The sequence below is a fragment of the Prionailurus viverrinus genome, chromosome A3, assembly GCF_022837055.1.
Source record: "Prionailurus viverrinus isolate Anna chromosome A3, UM_Priviv_1.0, whole genome shotgun sequence".
Lineage (NCBI taxonomy): Eukaryota > Metazoa > Chordata > Mammalia > Carnivora > Felidae > Prionailurus > Prionailurus viverrinus.
The window spans coordinates 66,455,941-66,475,801 of NC_062563.1; the positions used below are offsets into that span (position 1 = coordinate 66,455,941).

The window sequence follows — 19,861 nt, forward strand, 5'->3', positions numbered from 1 at the left end:
TGGTGTTACCAGAGGACCATAGGGAAAAAAAGAAAAGAAACAACAACCATTCAGCCACTCCCTGGGGTAAGGAGGAAGAGGAAGGGTTAGGAGTTCAGTATGAATCTTGGAGGAAGAGCTTTTTTTTTCTTCCTTAGGAAGGCCAGGTGACTTTGTTTGGGTTTTCTTTGGGAGAGATTATTGTGCAGAAAGAAAATGCACACTCCTCCTGGCAGCCTCTGACCATTAGCAAATCAGAGGTGGCTCCTAAAGGATTAAAGTCTCCTCCCTGTCTCTGTCCCAGCCACCCTCTTCCCAGACCCACTTTTGCTGTGGGGCTGGGATGATTGTGTGTAATGAAGTTTTGTAGAATCCAGCCCTGTGATTAGACATGAAGCCTTGGGCAGAAATTTCCACGTGTCATCCAGACTTGAGTCGTTGAGGCCATGTGAACAGCTGAGGGGCTTAGAGAGTGCTTTGGAGGATGTCTGGTAGTACAGTTTCCTTTTCTATAAAATGTTAGAAAAAATTCCTGTTCATGTAATATATGCCAGATGCTTAGCACTGAGTCTGGCACACACAGGTGCTCAATAAAGGGGAGCTATTCTTTGTAGCTTTTCTAGATTCGGATTTCAGAATTGTGGTACCAGGTTAGAGTCTGAAAAATGTTTTATTGAGAGTGTTTTGATGTGGCTTCTGGTTTCCAAACTGTTAAGTTAGAGGAGCATCCGAGGATAGAGAAACTGTTGGCAGTGCAAGGTGCCAGAGGCTGTCCCCTTTGACCAGACCGTCCTAAGTCAGTACAACCAGTTCTTAGCTTTCCAGGGCCCCTTTTGGATGCCTGCCCTATTGTATTGTAGTTGTTACTTATTCTGTCAGAACGTATGGAGGGCAAGAGGCAGAACTCTGTCAGTTAAGTAAGACCAACTTTTGAGCAACAGAGTAGATAAATAACAGGTTGAAATTACTGGTTGAAAGGAGAGAGGTTTTTAAGCATCGTCTCTAATTTTAACTTCTCTCACTAGCACCTCTTCCCTTTTCTCATTTAACTTGTCACCATGACCATTTGTTTGACCACAAGCCCTGTTCAACAGGATGTATGTATGTCAGACCTGTTCTGTGCACCTTTAGACCCAACTAATATTTACTGAGTTCCTTCGACATATCAGGCATGGGACAGCCACATGCAAATATCTTTATTTTCTCCACAAAACAACCCCATGAGATAAGTGATATTCTATCTTTGCAGATGAGGAAACTGGGATTCCGAGAAGCTAGGTAGCTGACTTAAGGTTGCACAGCTACTGACGGGTATTGCTGGGATTAGGGCACGGGTCTGAATTTGCCCCAGTTTGAGGTGGTTATACACACAGAGAGCAACAGGAGAGGCTGAGATGCTACCTGGGTTGATTGGATTCCTTGTGTGTCTATAGACACACCTGGAATCTTGATGGCCATTCTCTGAGTGGGGGTCGTATGCAACCGCTGCAGAGGAGAGAACCCAGATCCAAAGAATCACCTGAAGTTGGACCCACTCACAAAACCAGGGCTTCCCATAAGTCATCGTGATTGCTGTTTCCTATGGAGATTGTAAGATACAATACCAAGTGGGACCAAACTATTAGTAAGGTTCAGATGTTACTGTTTTTACCCAGCGGTCGGACACCTACTCTATCGGCCAAGATGCGTTTTAGGCCCCCTTGGTGTTTTTGCCAGTGTCTGGAACTTTTCCTTTTAGATCAAAGTTAGTGATAATTCATCTTTCAGCATTTAAGGGTTTATTACTAATAAGCAATCTTAGCAATGTAATTATCAATGAGATTAAGTGAGGAGTGCCCATTGTCTACCTTAGCACTGTGCTAAGCACCTGGGGACTACAAAAGAATAAGTTTAAGATAGGGTTCTGCCATGGCTGATGATAGGATAAGTAGAAGTGTCTGAACCAGATATCTGTTCATGTGTGTTACATAGGAGATTCCTGTGTTGTCATTAAGATGCGATGCCTCTATGAAGCCATGTTTACAATAAGTAAACACATAGACATGCATACACACATATACATCCGCGTTTAAGCTTTACGGACAGCAGAGGAAAGCCCACGGGCTTTCGAACCAAGGAGACCTGGGCTCATATCTCCGTCTTACTGTACTAGTCGTGCGATTCTAGCTGTATTTAACCTTTGTGATGTAGTAAAATATGTGGACAATTAGAATCTATGCTGCAGTGCTGTAAACTGGCTTAAACTGTTCAATGTATGTGAAAACAGCTGACACTGTTCTTCCCTCATAGTAGATGAGTATAAATATTACAAGAAATTATTGTACTGCACCCTGGTCAGTTTTGTTGGGACACGGGGGGTCACAGGTGGAAGAGGATAGTGTATTGTGTTTGGAGTTGATGATAGAAATTCCACTAGATTCCAGATCCTAGAACCTTTTCACTGGAGGTGTGGAGCCAGCTTTGTACTTCCTGATTCCCACAGTCCCCATCACTGGACCCATGGACACAGTCCAGTGTTCCCTGCTCTAAATGCCCTGTTGTATCAGATGATTTCCTTTCTTTCTCAGAGCCTGTATCCCCAGTAATGTAAGAGAAACTTAGAAAAACTAAGAGTTCAGTGCACACTTCGAGAGACAAGTGGGGTATGTAGGTTTCAGTTGATTCTACTTTGGGAGGTAAGAAGCGTTGAGGAGGAAGTGCACGGGACTGGAAAGCATTGCTTTCTCTCCAAAATGCTCTCCCAGAATGTTCACTCGTTGTATTTGAATAACAGCAATAAGGGCCTCCCTTAGGTTGGAACTTAAAGTTTATGTGCTTATTCTTGGTCTCCTCTTTGACCCCAGTCAAGTTCAAAGCCATAGGTAACATTCACCCAGTTTACATACTACGGAACAGAAGAGATGACCATAGTAGATGACCTTTTGCCTTCCAGAGGAGTCTGCTTCCCCCTTGCCCTCTACCACTATTGGTCGAGAGTGGAGGTGGGGAGGGGGGGTTGGGGGGGTGGAGCGTAAGTTGAGGGAGAGAATGAATGAGTAGGAATGTGAGTGTTTTGGGCAGCTTTAGTCCCTATCATGGGCTCTGCCTGGGCACATCCCTCAATGTCCCCCACACCAGAGGGGAAGCCGCCTCTCTCGGCCAAGCCCCCGGGTGGCCCAGGAGCATCCCTGATGCTTTGACTGCCCAGCGTTTTGGAGTGGAAGTTGAGGGCAGTGGTGCCTTCCTCCTCGCTGGGGCCTTGTAGAGGGGTCTGGCTTCCGGCCTGGGAGTCTCTGCAGCTTCTCCTTTCTTGCCCAGCTTTCAGGACTTCAGGGTAGGCTCTGCAGCAGCCCTCTTGTCCACTCAGGGTGGGACTGGAGAGGCAGTATTTTCCCTCCTGCCCCCGTACTGTTTGGAGCACAGGGGAGGTGGCAAGAGCTCTCACTCTCTGTGCAGATGAGCTGGTGGGGAGCTGCCTGGCAAGCTGCTCTTGAGCTGTGGGCTCCTGGCTGATCTCTTAATCCTTGGCAGGAAGGCAGAACTTGATACCCTAAAGAGGGAAGGACTGGCGCCCAGTTTATCCCAGGTCTCAGAATACCCACACTCAGGAGAGTGTGTGTTGGGGGTGCTTTTGGGTTCCCTAAAGTTCCAGATTTAGCCACTGCCTCAGTATGTGGAAGTCCATATGCATGCTTTTGGGTGTGCTGTTGCTATGTCTGTTCACTGAAACACACACAGGTTCAAGGATGCATACATGAGAGCCATAAATACCCTTAACTTAGTCCCTGGGGTTGGCTTTTCAGTGACAAGTGAGATCTGTTTCTTACTTGACGTAGCCCAGCAGCTGTGGCTGACCTCCAAGCCCTCTGGGTAACCAGGGAAGTACTTTCCCTCCAGAAGGGAATCTCCAGGGGAGGCAGCCTTGGAATGCCCTGACTTCTGTGTGTTTCATGGGGCAGCACCTAAGGGCCTAATATAATGGGAAGGGGCCACGGGGCGGGGTTGGGGGGGGTGTTGCCACCTCAGGCTCCTCCTACCTTCAGGCAGGCATCCTCACAGTACCTGCGGAGGTACACTTTTGCCATATGAGGAAATTGAGAGTGAGTAGGCGAATGGAAACTGGACAGAGATGTAATTAGGAAAAAGGTTTTCCTTACTTTGGAGGGGGCCTGCGGGGAGCATCAGGAGGGCTCGGGAAACACCCGCCTGCATTCCGCAGGCTCCGGGTGTCAGCAGCCCCTCACCGCGTCCCTGAAGGGCCTGGGGAGCAGAGTCTGGGAGAAGCCATGGAGTTCCTCCCCAGTCCAGCTTCAACAGGTGAGCTGCTGGCACTAAACATCCCGATTTCCCTTAGTAACCTACTGTAGATTTGTCGTCTGGGCGTTTTTCCTAACCTTTTTAGAAGCTATTTATATCTGCAGCCTGCACCACATTACACTGAATGCTGGTTTCCTCCTCTGCATTGGGAAGGTGGATGGCCTCTCTTGGCTCCAAAGCCTCTGCAGTGACTGAATGTCCTGTGCTCCCTTTCTTCTCACTGTGATGTGGGTTTGGGATATGTTAGCTCCGACCGTGGTCCCGCAAGCAGGAGCCTCAGGGCGGGGGGCAGTCTGCATCAGTTCTGAATGGTTTGTCTGTGTGCAGGTGGGCCCTGTCCCCTTCCTGGCCATCTGATCTGGCTGGCTCCTCCACTTCTCTCATGGTTTTCTTGAGGTTTACTGCCATTTACGCTCTGGGAACCAAAGCTTCCCAGCAGGTGTAGCAGAAGTGAGTGTCATAGGTGTGTTCAGATCCCATCTTCGCGGCTCCTTGTGCAGCCTCAAGGGGCCTGAGCATATGTCGTCATTTCTGTGCGTGCCAGGATACGAAAAAGGTAGGAAGCATTGTTTTACAGCTCATGGGTCAGGGGCCTTAGGGCAAACTGGGTGTTTGCGGTTTTGTTGTGGAATTCGGGGTTTCGGGAGAGGAGACCTAACGGCATTAAAATAGGACAAAACAAAGCAGCTTTCCACGGGGGTATCAGTTTCTAGCAGTGACACATATGTTGGCAGCCGCGGGCACTACTACCAAGAGGTCTCAGATACAGAATAGCAAACTGCAAGTTGGAGGGAAGGGAAGCAGTTACAAAGAAAGAAAACCGAGGACCACACAGGTCTTTAAAAGCTAAAGTTTTTGAGTCTCAGCTGGATTTCCTTTCCCTCGGAGGGGCTTGGTTTTGCCCTAATTTGGCAAGCCACGATCCAGGAGCCTCTTTCCTTGCCCTCAGCAGTTTGCTGTTCCTCTTTTACTTTCTGGCAGGCAGCTGCTTCGTACAAGGAAGCAAGGAAACGGAAGCAAGGAAACGTGGGAGCGAGTGGGGGAGGCCCTCCGAGGAGCTTAGGTAGCTGTGGACGGTTCATGGGAGCTCTCCCGGGTTCCCTGAGTAGATCCCCTCTGGGGCCGGTTCCTGCTTTCTCTGAGCTCCCTGAGGACCTAGAGCCTTGTCCTTCTTTTTCTCCAGCACGTTTCCAGCACTTAGTCTGGTGCCTGGGGCATGGAAGGGGTACAACAAATACTTCTCAGGTTGAGTCGATCCTTAATTTGGCTTCAACTCCTTTCTGCTAAAAGGTTAACCAAAGACTAAGGCGATAGCCCTTAGATGATAGCTTCAGGCACAACCGGTTTCTTGGAGAAAAGTTTTATTTAATACAGAAGTCTCCAAAGTTCAAAGGAGGTATAGCATGGAGGTGTGCAGCAGGCATCAGTTATACTTCCACCTAGAGCCCGGGGGCTTTGTGGTCACCGGCGGGCCTGTCTCCCAATACTGTCTCTCAGTCTCAGGCCTTTGCAACTTCCCTGAGGCCTTTCACATCTAGAGCTTCTGAGGAGAAGGCAGCTTGGCTGTGAAAGGGTGGGTTTTGGATTCTCCAGACCAAATCTGAATCCCAGCTCCTTTTCTCTGGTCCGCTGGCTCTTCCCTCCCTGCCTAATGTCTGCTTCACAGGGTTGCCGTAAGGATTAGAGATGGTGTATGGGATCACCCTGGTCACTCTCAGCCACCATGGACTGAGTACCAGACCCCTGCTGGGAATGACGGTCCAGACCAGCTTTGGGGGCTCCACATCGGTTCGGTTCAGTGGAGTTGGTGCAGTGCCTGCTCTGTGTTCTGCTCTTCTGTGGGGGAAGAAAGGAGGGGTCAGATCTCTGAAAGGTCTGCCTATGCAGCTGGGAAAAGTCATCCTGTGAAACTGAGTGTTGCACAGTCCCAGCTGAGAAGAGGTGATGGGGATAAGCTCTGTGGAAGATGTAGGCTTGCAGGAGGACGTGAGAGAGAGTAGAGTATTCTACTGGTGACTTCTGTGGGCCCCCATGTTACTCTACTAGGGCCCCTTCCAAGCAAGGGTCTTGGCCTGTCGGAACCTCAGTTTTCCTCATCTGTAAAATGGGGACTATAGTTGCATCTCCTTGTGGAGTCTTTGGATCAAATCTGAGCTTCCCCGCTCCTAGGCTCAAGGCGTTGGGGTAAGGCCAACAGGCAGCCCTGGGCTTGGGCTGTTCAACCTCAGTCACTTCACTCAAGGCCCTTCCACCCCACCGTGTGCAGAACACATAATCTCTTCTCTGTCCCATGAATGAAAGCTTGGGGAGCCTTGGATTAAATGAGGTCATGCAGGCAGAGGGTCATGGGGAGCTCATATTCTGAGTGAGGAGGAAGAGCATGGGGAGCACAGGCGTGGGGGGATGTCCCAAATGTGTCTCTGTGGACCCCAGATCCCTGGTATCATTGTCAACTTGTAGAGCAGGGCTGATAACTAAATTATGGAGTTTTTCACTGGGTAACCGACAACTCAGTAATTAGAGAGATAATTAATCTGGTGCTGTGTTGCTTGTTGATTTTAATAGAAAGAACACCAGAGTAGGGGGAAGGGACTTTATTGTTGTCACGGTTTCTTTTCAAGTGACTGGTGGGAGTAGGGAACCAGCCGCCTCTCTCCCAATCAGCAGACTTGCCAGCCCCGCCCAGACTCAGGATAGAATTTGGGGTTTAATAACGACACACTCTTCACTGAGTGACATTTTTACAGAGCACAAAGCATGTTGCATTTGGTACCTCCCAGAGGCCTCTCACCTGCTCTGTGAATTAAGGAAGTAAGTGGCGTGTGCCTCATTTTGTGGGTTCAGAGAGATGATGGCTTGTTCCAGGCCACAAAGCTGGTGACAGGCAACAGCAAGATTCCAGGGCAAGCTGTCCCACTCCAAGCCTTGGGTTCTTTACATTAAATTACCCATGCTAAGCATGATGATGTGAAATGTCTCTTTTACATTGCATATATTCTGTTGTTGAATGTTTCATGTGAAAAGTACATTCTGCGTGCAGTCGCTTTTCTATTTTTTCCAAAGTTTGTTTATTTATTTTGAGAGAGTGCGCGCCTGTGCTTCTGCACGTGGGAGGGGCAGAGAGTGGGAGAGGGAGAGGGAGAATCCCAAGCAGGCTCCGCACAGTCAGCGAGGAGCTGGACGTAGGGCTTGAATTCATGAGCTGTGGGATCCTGACCTGAAGTCAGATGCTTGACCCACTGAGCCACCCAGGTGCCCCTGGGGTGTGTTGCTTTTCGCTAGAAGAGCTGGTAAAATGTGTGGCTATAAGTGGAAGAGGAGGGTTGCCGCTAAAATGGCTTTTGTAAATACTGCCCCCTAGAAGGTTAGGGTGTTTTGTTAATTTGTTCATTTACCTACACTCTAACTTAAAAAGAGCCCCCCCCATCCCTCGGGGTGCCTGGGTGGCTCTGCCGGTTTAGCGTCCAGCCTCTGCTCAGGTCATGATATCACATTTTGGGGAGTTCCAGTCCCGCGTTGGGCTCTGTGCTGACAGCTCAGAGCCTGGAGCCTGCTTCGAATTCCGTGTCTCCCTCTCTTTCTCTCTCTGCCCTTCCCTCGCTCATGCTCTGTCTCTCCTTCAAAAATAAATAAAAACATTAAAAAATTTTTATTTTTTAAAAAAGAGCCTCCTCCTAGGTGGTACAGGTGAGGGTGTGAAAGGACCTTGGTGCTATTTGCATACGGGTGTAGCCTCTGCCCCGGAAGTGGGGCTGGGAAAGTTCTCTGCTGACTTAAGTTGACTCTCCTCCAGGAGGACTCAGGACCCCCCCCCCCCCCCACCTCCTCGTGTCCTGTTCTGCCTGCTAGCCTTGACTTGGCAGGAACTTGGTGTTTGTGGGCTGGACTGCTGGGCAGGGCAACTGTGACCTGCAAAGGTGCTTTTTCTGTCCCATAGGGGCTGCCCTAGGCCTTTCTTTTCTCCCTGTAGGTGGAAACTCTCCAACTGAAACAGTTTCAAATCTGTGTGTCCCATTTACAACTGAATATTCCCTGTTTACAACCTAAGACTGCCTCTCCCACCTGCTGCTCATTTTGCTCACCTTCCTGAGCTGTCCCCATTGACAGCACATCTGCCTGGACCCCCGGATCCTCCAGCCAGTGCTGCAGCCGCTGTGGCTGTCAGGATGCAATGACAACATTCATGCAGTCAGTCGGCAAACTTTCCCCGAGTATCACATCTGGGCAGGGTCCTGTGGTAAGGGCAGGCCTTACCGGAGAGGCCGAGCAGTTCAGCCAAGGGGTAGGGCCAACACTGCCTGATGGGAGGGGAACCGGTGCCCGTTCATTGGGGGCCAGAGGGGGCCAGGTTCTGTCCATAGGAGATGAACGGCTCCTAAGAGCTAAGCTCAGTAGGGGTTCTCCAGGTCAAATTATAGGTGGAGAAAGTGCTCAGATTGGATTCTTACGTGTACTAGATGCTCAGCAAAAGTTTGAATTACCGCACTGGTTCTCAAATGTGCTCCTCGAACCAAAAGACGTCTCCTAGGAACGTGTTAGAAATCCAGGTTCTTGGGCTCCAACCCAGACCTCCCGAATCAGAAATTCAGGGACATCTCTGTTAAAACAGACCCTCCAGGTGATTCTGACATGGACTGAGAGGTCAGAACCACTGAGTTAATGAGTATTTGTGTACTATCTCCTCATACCAAGTCACTCCCCTCCACCCTCCCCTTCCCTCCATCCTCCCGCACACTCCCCCTCATTCTGCTGCCCCCCACACTCCCCCTCACACCACACATATACCATACACATACGCACACCACGCACACACCAGACACATGCACACACCCCCTACGTATGTACACACATACTATACGCATACACACTGCACACACATAACAGGTGCACACAGATACCACACATGTGCACCTCTACCTTATACCTTATACACTGTCCCTGGGGTGCAGGGAACATAATTTATTCACTTTTTAACCCCCCCACCCCAGCAAACCCACCTCCATACACCCTGTTTCTAGTTCTTTACACATTGTTGGGACTCTCCATATTTGGAAGCTCCCTACTTAGCTCATCTGGTGGAGGTGGGACCAAGGGCACTATCAGGAGAAAATTGAAGCAGAACTTCCTAAGCTGCCCTTGGCTGCATTGATGTGCTTTCTGGCCCAGGGCTGTGCACATAGTAGACTCCATTGGTATTCTTTGATGAGGTCTAAGTGCCAAGGCATTCTTTTCTCCTCTATTTTAAGCAGCTAGACAGATTGGGGCCTGAGCCTTGCTCTGTTCACTGTGGCTGAGGTTAGCAGTCTGGGTGGTGACAGACCTGCCCCTGAGGACCATGCCAGTTTGGTTTGTGCTAAATTAGTTCCAGAGCAACAGATGAGCTATGACGTCCTTTTGTATCAAAACTCCCCAGGCAGGTCACCAGGAGCGGTTGGAGGAAGGGCTGTTACTCAAACATGCATGTCGGCAGTAATTACTCTGGCTGACCAAAGCTTTCTGTGCTAGTGTCCTCTTCCATTCTCCTGACTGGCCCTTCCCACTTCCTTCCTTCCTTCCTTCCTTCCTTCCTTCCTTCCTTCCTTCCTTCCTTCTTTCCCTCCTTCCCCTCCCTCCCTCCCTCTCTTTTTTTCCAAACTTGTTCCAATATAGAAAAAACATCCTCTGTCAAGTGGCATAATGATTGGGATTATAAATGTGTTGGCTCAAAGCATGCCCCCTCTAAGAGCTGCCAGTGAGAGAGAACATTTACTCCTGATTGTCTGGTTCAATTAAAATTCCATTTATCCCAGCTTACTTTTCAAAGGGCTGTCCTCCCCAGTGAGCTGGTTCGGGGCTCGCATTTATTACCTTAAGGTGTCTTTAGCAGGCTCTGGCTCTGGAGGGATGGAGAAGGGACTGATGTGAGGGGGAACAGAGGAGAGAGGTGGCAGGATCCCTTCTTCCTTCAGAGTGGGGTGGGGGGTGGGGGTTCAGGTCTTTGTCAAGCCTGCAGAAAGTGAGAGGGTCCTTCTGAGACTGAGGCATCCTGTGACCTCTTCCTCTGTGACTCCAGCCATCTTGCAGTTGAACCTCTTCTTTGAATTTCAACTGAGAAATTGTGTATTGGCCACAGTGTAGCGTTTGGTCTTACTCATGAATAAATCTTCACTCAGCACCCAGATTGTAAGCCCCCAGAAGGGGACTGCATGTGGTGCCTAGCATTTAGCACAAGGTTGGGGGATCCCATAGGAGCCAGGTGAGTGTGGGATTTAGGGGAATCTGTCGGAAAGATTATTGTGGAAAGAACCTTTCTGATGAGTTGACGTCCCCTCCACGTTAGCTTTCTTATCAGCTTGTTTTAAAGGGGATTCTGATCTGTCTGGACATCATTGAAGATCTTTAAAATCAGATTATAGGTGGTCATTTTAAAGCATCGCCCATTTAAGCATAACAGAACTCATTTCTTAACTCATAGTGTCCATTAGCAGAAAAGCTGCTGGGTCTATTTGGTTAAGATATTGACCAGGATGTGAACGGGTACTCTGGCAAGTGTGGATCTATAGGAGTCCTCGAGTGTGTTTTATGTCAGGCGTCCCTCCAGAGTGTTCTGTGGCACTCTGTTAAAGGTAGGGGAGGGGGAGAGCGAGTGGACTGACTTGTTCAGCTCAGCCTCACTAGGAAAGGAGACACCAATGCTGCCTGTTCCCCTGTGGGGAGCTGTGACATCTTGCTGCCCCCACCTAACAGGGCAGTGTGGAAGCATCACAGTCTGGGCAAGCTGGTGTTGGGAAGAAAGTGATTCTTTAGAAATTCCTGGTGGACCAGACTGTTCAGTGTATGCATTTACTTCTCCTTCCTTTTTAAAAATCGGGATTCAGTTCACATTCAGGGTTTTATATATTTGCAAAGTCGTGCAATCATCACCACTATTTAATGCCAGAACATTCTCATCATCCCCCGAAGAAACCCTATACGCATTAGCAGATACTATCCGTTCTCCTCTCCCCTCAGCCCCTGGCAACCACTAATCTACTTTCTGTCTCTATGGATTTGCCTGTTCGAGACATTTCCTATAAATGGAATCCTACAATATTCGGCCTTTTGTGTCAGGCTTCTTTCACTCGATGTAATGTTTTCAAAGGTCATCCATGTTATAGAATGGATCAGTAGTTCATTCCTTTTTATGGCTGAATAATCTTTGTCTTTCTTTCCTTTCTATTCCTTTTTGTCAGTCTTTATTACGTGGACACTATCCAAGGCTCTGGGAACCAGCTTTTGGGTTCTGAGGCAGAAAGTAAAGGTCTACCGCCTGTGTGCTCCTGGTACTGTTTTCACCCCTGCCTCTTGGAGTGGTGGGGCTGATCTCCCCTCTCCCCTTCCAGTGTTCTGGTTCTGTCAGTACTTCTGATCATCGTCTCCTGCCTACTCCCCACCTTTATGTTTTTACTCACCAGATATCAGAGTACCTGTTAAATACAGGTGAGGTGCAGAATAAAGACCCATTAGATAGGAATTTAGAGTCAAGTGGGAAGAGAAGATGTATACAGATGACCAAAATGCGAGTAGAAATGGGATGTGCCATGAGAAGGTGGAAATGGCAAAGCATGAGGGCGGACATCAATTGTCTTTTTGGTTGGCCACTTGCCCAGAGCCTCACAGATAAGCGGGGGCGTTGAGATTCAGAAACACGATCCAGGTACTCACGGATCATTGGGTCCATGGGTCCAATTTGTGTTAACTCATAAGAGATCCAGATATAAATGAGGTTGCCAAAGGATTAATTTACCATGTGGTCTCGGCGGTAACATAGACGGAAGACATAAACCAAAAGCTCACAAAAAGAAGAAAAGCATACCGAAGTCCCCCCCCCCCCCCCCCGCCCCTTACCCCTTATCCGTAGTTTTGCTTTCCACAGCTTTGGTTACCCGTGGTCTGGAAACTGTGGTCTGGAAACATCCTCCTTCTAACATATCGTCAGAAGGTCAGTAGTAGCCTCACAATGCCTACGTCTTTCACCTAACTCTGTCTCGTCGGGTAGGCATTTTATCATCTCATATCATCACAAGAAGGGGAAGGATAGTACAGTAAGATATTCTGAGGGAGGGAGAGACCACTTCACATAAATGTCATTATAGTATATCGTTTTATTTTATTTCGCCGTGAATCTCTCACTGTACCTTATTTATGACTTAAACTGTATCATAGGTATGTGTGTACAGGTCTAGTACTGGGTTCAGTACTATCTGCAGTTTCAGGCATCCCCTGGGAGTCTTGGGATGTATCCCCATGGATAAATGGGGACTGCTATAGCCAGTGAACATCCAATACGCAGAGATATGCAAATAAAAACTAGTAAGCAAAGATATGCAAATACAGACTTTTGATTTTACCTATCAAATTGGACAAGTTGGAAACTTCGATACCCAGGAGTCAGAGAAGCTGATGCTCTGCGCACCGTTGTTGAGAGTAAAACTGGACCCAAATTGTTTGGGGATTAATTTGGCAAAGACCATTTCAGTGACCCATTCCTATGAATTTACGCCAAGGAAGCATTCAGAGTACACAGAGATTTACATGAAACTATATATTTCACAGCGATTTTTATAATAGTGATAAATTATAAATGCATCAATGTGGAGTAAAAAGGGATTTGTTAAATGACAGCATGATGTGTATTAGAATAATCACAGCCATTAAAGACGGCTTTCAACAAATACTTAAAGATATGTGAAAAGGCTAATGGTGTGTTAAGTGTGAAAAGCAGGAATCAAAATTATATATGGCATGATTACAACTTTGAAAAATATGCATATATGTAATATGTGAAGAAAAAATTGGAACAAAATTGTCAAAATGTTAGTGTTTGGCTCTACATGGTGATATTGAATATTTTTAGAAATTTACTTCTTTGTACTGTATGCTGGTTTTCTCCAGTTTTTTAAAAAGTCATTTCATTTTTATTAAGATTGTATAAGCACACAGTTTAAAGACCCAACAATTCTGTGAGATTTATTATGGAGAAACAAAAGATCCCTCTCCACTTTCCTTACAGAGAAGCCATTTCTTACTCCAATTTAACTCTTAGCTGTTGGGGTGCTCGGGTGGCTCAGTTAGTTAAGCGTCCAACTTCAGCTCAGGTCATGATCTCGCAGTTTGTGAGTTCAAGCCCCGCGTTGGGCTCTGTGCTGACAGCTAAGAACCTGGAGCCTGCTTCGGATCCTGTGTCTTCTTCTCTCTCTGCCCCTCTCCTGCTCGCTCTCTCTCTCTCTCTCTCTCTCTCTCAAAAATAAATAAACATTAACTCTTGGCTGTTTATTTTGGTAAAAAAATACCCTCTTTTGACTTCACAACATGAATGATGAGGCTTTAGCTCTTTCACACATGCCTTCCACCTGCCATCCACCCTTTCACAGTAGCTAGAGTGTAATTTGTGTTTGATCACTAATCAGTATTTGTATTTTTATCGCTGTGTTGTCTTAGCCATGTAGTGTACTATAATTATTCTTCCCTTCTGTACCACTTTTTGTTCCCTGGAATTAATAATTGTCTTGCTTCTTCCCTTGCTTTTTTCACTGCATGTTTCCCCGCTTCACTCCAAACTTGCCTTTCCATGCAATCAAACATATCATATATTCTATCAGTTTCTTCTTGGAGACATCCTTTGTGAGACTTCTGATGTGCTCCAATCTGGACTGGTTACCTCTAGCCTGCTGCACAGCTTGGGATTTCCCTTCATTATTAGTGGGATTCTCTTGGGATCTATGTCTTGGATTGGATCTCTTTTTTTTCTTTTTCTTTTCTTTCTTTTTTTAAAGTTTATTTATTTTGAGAACGAGAGAGAAAGATTTGGGTAGGAGCAGAGAGAGGGGAGAGAGAGAATCCCAAGCAGGCCCTGCACCTTCAGTGCAGAGCCTGATGCAAGGGTCAAACCCACAAATCGTGTGATCATGACCTGAGCTGAAACCAAGAGTCGGATGCTTAATTGACTGAGCCACCCAGGTGCCCCTCTTTTTGTAGTTTTCATGTCCTCTTGGTTTATTCCCTCATTCTGCTGGAGTATATCTTTTATTAATTTTCTGAGAAAAGGTGCACTGTAGGCAAAACTTTTAACACCTGGTATTTTTCAAAATGTTTTTTATTTCCTTTATACCTGACTGACAGTTTGAAAATAGATTGGAAATTTTTTTTTTTTCCTTTCTGAGTCTTGAAGGCATTGCTCCATTGTCTTCTAGCCTCAATGTATGCTATTGAAAGGTCTGATGCCAGTCTGATAGTTGATTTGTTGTCCAGAACCTGGTTTTCCTCTCTGGAAACTTTTAGGATCTGCCATTTTGCCTTCCTGAAATTTCATAAACATGGGCTTTGGGGTAGGATCCAGCTGGCTTTCATGGACCCTTTCAATCTGGAAACTCATGTCCTTCAGTTCTGAGAAATTTTCTTGGTTTATTTCTTTGATCTCTTCGTTTCCAGTTAATCTTTTCTGTTATACTAGAACTCCTAGTATTTAGATGTTGGAGTTCTTGGGCTGGTCCTCTATTTTTTTTTTATTTGCTCCCTCTGTGTCTTTTTATTCTATTTTGGGAGAGTTCCTCAATTTTATCATCCACCCCTTCAGTTGTTTCTTTAAATGTGATTCTATTTTTAATTTTTAAGAGCCTTCTCCTGTTCTTTAGATGTTCCTTCCCACCCACCCCCCCTTTGGCATCTTCTAAGTCTGGTTTGTCTTACTTTTTTGATTGAGCATCTTCTTTAATTTTTCTGAGGATATTAATGATAGTTATTCAAAGTTTTTGTCTCCCTGCAGAGTATCACATTTTGGTCTCCGTCTTCCATGGTCGTTCCTCAGAGGTCCATTCATGTTTGTGAGAGTGGCACTGGGACATGTGGGAAGCTCTGTGTGTGAGTCCAGCTGGCTGACTCTGGCCTTTACTGAAGTTCAGGGTTTCCCCACCTCAGCACTATTGATATTTTCACTGGAAAATTCTTTGTTGTGGGGAACTGTCCTGTGTATTGTAGGACATTTAGCAGCATCCCTGGCCTCTTCCCTCTAGGTTCCTGTAGCACCCCACCCCAGTCATGACAATCAAAAGTGTCTCCAGACATTGCCAAATGTTCCCTTGGGGCAACATCACTCCTCACCATTCCTGGCACCCCCAGTTGAGAACCACTGCTAGGGGTGATCTGTCGGGGCCTTTTCATTGGGGAAACTTTAACATCAGATTTTGGCCTTTCCTCTTGGGCTGCCACTGTTCTGGGAGGCGAGTGCAGGAAGCAGAGTGGGAGGCTTAATTTGTAGCACGTGCTCTGGACTTGTGTTCAGTATGTTCAACTGGACCTTGTCCTCCCATCCGGGGAGCCCTCTGTTCTACCCTTCCCAGACGCTCAATACCTCTGCCTTTTGTCAGGGTTGGGGAACGTGCTCACTGTGATAGGGGAGTGGAATCTGGGATTTAACTGCTTCTCAAGCAGACTCACTTCATCCTCTTGTTTGTGGCTCCAGCTTCAACCCATGTCAGAAGAACATGCCGCCACTGTCCCTGCACCTTCAGGGGCTTCTGTCGTGCAGGATGGGTGCTTCCTGGCTTTCCCCTCATTGCTGGTCCCCTGAGTCTGTTAAGTCCATTCCCACTCAGTCTTTTGCATCCCAGCTTCTAAAATTGGGTGGTTCTCGTCTCCTTTTCCGTTTGCTTTGTCCCTGTGGCTTTCTGCCTTTTCTTTTCTTTTTCTTTTTTTTTTTTTTAATTACTATAATGTTAGAGGATTTTGGAGTGATCTGAGATAAATGCATGTGTTCAGTTGGCCTTAACTGATTTAACTGAAGTCATCCCCATTTTTTTATATAATTAGAAAACATGAATACGAAGAACTGAGTTACAGCGATGGGTATTCTTTCCAGTGCCTGCTATCCAGTGTACCTTTCCTTAGCATCGAGCTACTTGGGAAAATGAATTCAGAAGAGGGTTGCTTGGGATGGAGCTTTGGAGCACACAGAGTTAGAAGTCTTAGAGGGAATTTGTATTTTATCTGGGTCCTGGATCCCCGTGATGAACTTTTCCTTCCACGTGAGAGTGTGGCCTTCTAGTGACCAGGATTTGTGTGTCCGCCACATCCAGCATCTTACCGCCAGGCCGAGCCGAGTGGACACTGATACTCTAATTATGCAATTTCTCCTTTGCTAGACTCTGGGTAGAGTCTGTATAGACTGCGACTTTTCACTTAACCTATGTTTCAGCCAGGCCAGTTTTAAAACATACCGTATTAGGTTACAGGCTTTCCTTAGTTACATTTTAGTCCCCTTGATTAGATTTGGGTGTTTTCCAGTGTGACCCACACTGCAGATGACTAAAACGACTACGGTTTGATTTTCATTTATCTAATTCTCAAAATGTAGCCTCATGTCAGATTCTTGGGGTGTCCTACCAGAGTTCCCCTTGATTTGTTAACTACACGTACAGGTATTAATGACAGTGGGAGGTGGGAAGGAACACTCCCAGCTCAGGAGATGGTAGGGAGAGGATCTGGACGGTTTTCTTAGGTGAGGAGATGGCGTGTGTGTGTGGGTTAGGATGAGGAGAGGACACAGGAGACAAGGTATTCCGGGTCAAGAGAAAAGCCCAGAAGTAGGTGCACAGGAGAGGAAGGAGAGGAGCAGGCTGCTTCCACTGGGTGGTCCCCAGAAAAGCCCATAAACATAAGTTAGGAAGGGAATCTGATGTCAGCTGAGGCTGGCCTTCAACACCAGGCTAAAAAGGGTTTGGAGTTTCTAAGGGGTACTGTGAAGGCCAGGGAAGTCGTCTGAAGATCTGTGCCATGCTTGCGACACTTCTACAGATGCATTAGGTAATATGGATTTTTCCATGCAGCCTTTTCTAGTATTCAGGGGTGGACCAGTTATCTCCTCTCTGAACTCCTGTGCCACTTAGCATTTGTATCTCCAGTCATTAATTTTGTGCCTATATTTGAGGCCTTCTTTGAACTCGTTCATCCCATTTAACCATAACAACGACCTTCGGAGGTAGGTGATATTAATCGACCCATCCCCTGCCTTTTTTTTTTTTAAATAAATGAGAAAACACATTCAGAGACACTGAAATAACCTCTACAGTTTACCCGCACTGCCCACAAGAGGCGAAGCTGGACCTCAGACCAGGCCCTCTGGTTCCCCACGTGTAATTCACTATTCCAGGGCCTTCCCCTTGCTGCCAGTGTCTTATTCAATCGCTTGACTTCCCTTAAGGGAGATGTGCGCTGTTGGATTTTCCAGGCAGCACATAACACACTCAGTAAAGGAGTTGACATGCTGGTCCATGGGCTCCAACAGGACTCCCCTCAGTGGGGTGCACAGGGTGGGCTCAGAGCTGGAACCACACAGGTTCCTGTGCAGTTTGACTGGACTGTAGGGCCCACACCTCTAAGTTTGAAAGCTACGCTACCTCCTCCCCCTTCCCCCCCTCCCCCCCCACCTACTGACCGGCCCAGCTGCTCCCAGGGGACTTTCGACACCACTTCACCTAGTGCCCTGGGCTCAGCTGCTGTCCTCAGTGCCCTGGAGGGCGGGATCACTGCACCTGTCCCAGTGCTGCCTCCAAGGGTTTTGTGAGGATACGCCAAAGAGAATGGCATTTATCTGGTGCTTTTCTCACCAAGTTTTATTGTTGCCAGTTTCCTCGTCTGCCTGTAGTGTTATTTCTCTTTGATTTTGTTTCTCTGCCTCTGTTTGCTTCAGTACATGTCCCATCTCCCTAGTCAGGTTCTTTATAGTGGGAAGTCCTGCTTCTGGATTGGCTGAGCTTCTTGGAACACACAAAATTGCTGGTGCAAACGTGTGTGTCCGATTACCGTTTTACAGCCAGCCACCGAAAACTGCCTTTGGCTGTGTGCACTGTGGTGGCCATGTCATAGTCCACGTGTGTGTGACACTTTTTCACTGCTCAGGTCTCATTAGCCTTTGTTTTAGAAAACATACTTGAGGGGCGCCTGGCTGGCTCAGTTGGTTAAGCGTCCCACTCTTGGTTTCGGCTCAGGTCATGATCTCACAGCTCTGAGATCGAGCCCTGCATCAGGCTCCACCCTGACAGCGTGGAGCCTGTTTGGGATTCTCTCTCTCCTTCTCTCTCTGCCCCCCCCCCAAATAAATAAATAAACTTAAAAAAATAAAAATAAAAAACACACTTCAGGTGTATTGGTGCAGCTGTATTCAGTCCTTGTCTGCCATGTAAACATACGCATTTATTAGACCAGCAAAACCACTCAGTGTGCTTTTCACAAAGTCGATTTTACCCTCAACCCTCATTTGCCACCTGTTTATTCCTCTGCCCCAAATCAGCTGAAATAAATGGTGAAGGAGCACTACTGGGCATGGTCCTAAGCTAGCGGCCACCACGTACACTAAGTGCCATTCGTACTCAGTCTTCCCAAAGCTTAGTCCATTTTACAGATAAAGGAAACAGAGATGGTAAGTAATTTGCCCAAGGCCACACAGCTAGTAAGCCTGTGAGTCAAAGATGCAAAAGGTCTATGGACCAAACCCATGATCTGCTGCCTGGTTAAAATAAAGGGGCTAAGAGGGCCTAAACTCGTTCTTAGGAATGCATTCCTGCCTCACTTCTGCCCCACTCTCCTGTGCCTCTGGACACGTGATGGGCTTCTTCAAGCCTCAGCTTCCTCATCTGTAAAGTGGGAGCTGCCCTATCTCATAGGCTAATGGTGCTGGTTCAGTGGGAGAGCTGGCGTTCTCATGAAAGCAGAAGCAAGCTGCTTTTCTCAGGGCTGGGAAGTGAAATAAGGCTGGAATAAGGTGGTGCAGTTACATGCTGCAGGCTTGGAAGGGCTTTGCTGGGAGCCTTCTGTCATACAGAGCTGGGGGCGGGGCGGGGGGAGAGGATGAGGGAAGTAAAGCAGAAGGGGTAGTGTCAGGGGTCTAGAACATGCACAAAGGAGGATAAGCCTGCTCAGCACCCTGGGGGAGTGTCATGGTGACCTAACCCCGGATGTTTCTGCCATGTGCAATACCTCCCTGAATTTCGGAGAAATCTCCATGAGAGAGAGAGAGAGAGAGAGAGAGAGAGAGAGTATGTGTGTGTGTGTGTGTGTGTGTGTGTGTGTGTGTACGTGTGCATACCCACAGGGTCCCAGTCTTGCATACTTGTGGACCTGTGTGTGTTTTTTGGAAATTAAGGTGCAACTCACACAGCATAAAATTCCTCATTTTAAAGTGTGCAGTTCAGTGGCATTTAGTACATTCACAGTGTCACGCAACCACCACCTCTGCCTGGCTGCAGAACTGTTCATCACCCCAACATAAAGCGTGTGTCTTTTTTAAAGGGTCTGTTCCATGAAAGTGTGTTTGCAAACTACATTCGGTTGTCCTGATCTTAACCGCCTGCCCAGAGATCTTCCTCGTCCTCCGATGGCAGATTGCACTGTATGTTTGGCCAAGGAGTGTGGTTCAAGTACTCAGATTCCAAATGGGCCTGTTAGTCACGGTTTAACCCCTCCACGCAGTTTGGCTGCCTCATCCGGGCATGAAGGAAACCAGCGTTTCAGGCTTAATCAGAGTGCAGTTCCCAGGGTCTTCTCTTGCTGCTTGACTGCTTGGCTTCCTAGT

General features: G+C 47.3%; 1 protein-coding gene across 1 annotated transcript in view; it reads left to right on the forward strand.

Moving 5' to 3' along the window:
* RHOQ (ras homolog family member Q) overlaps window positions 1-19,861 on the forward strand; it is a 37,659-nt gene that overhangs the window by 1,433 nt on the left and 16,365 nt on the right. The window lies entirely within an intron of this gene.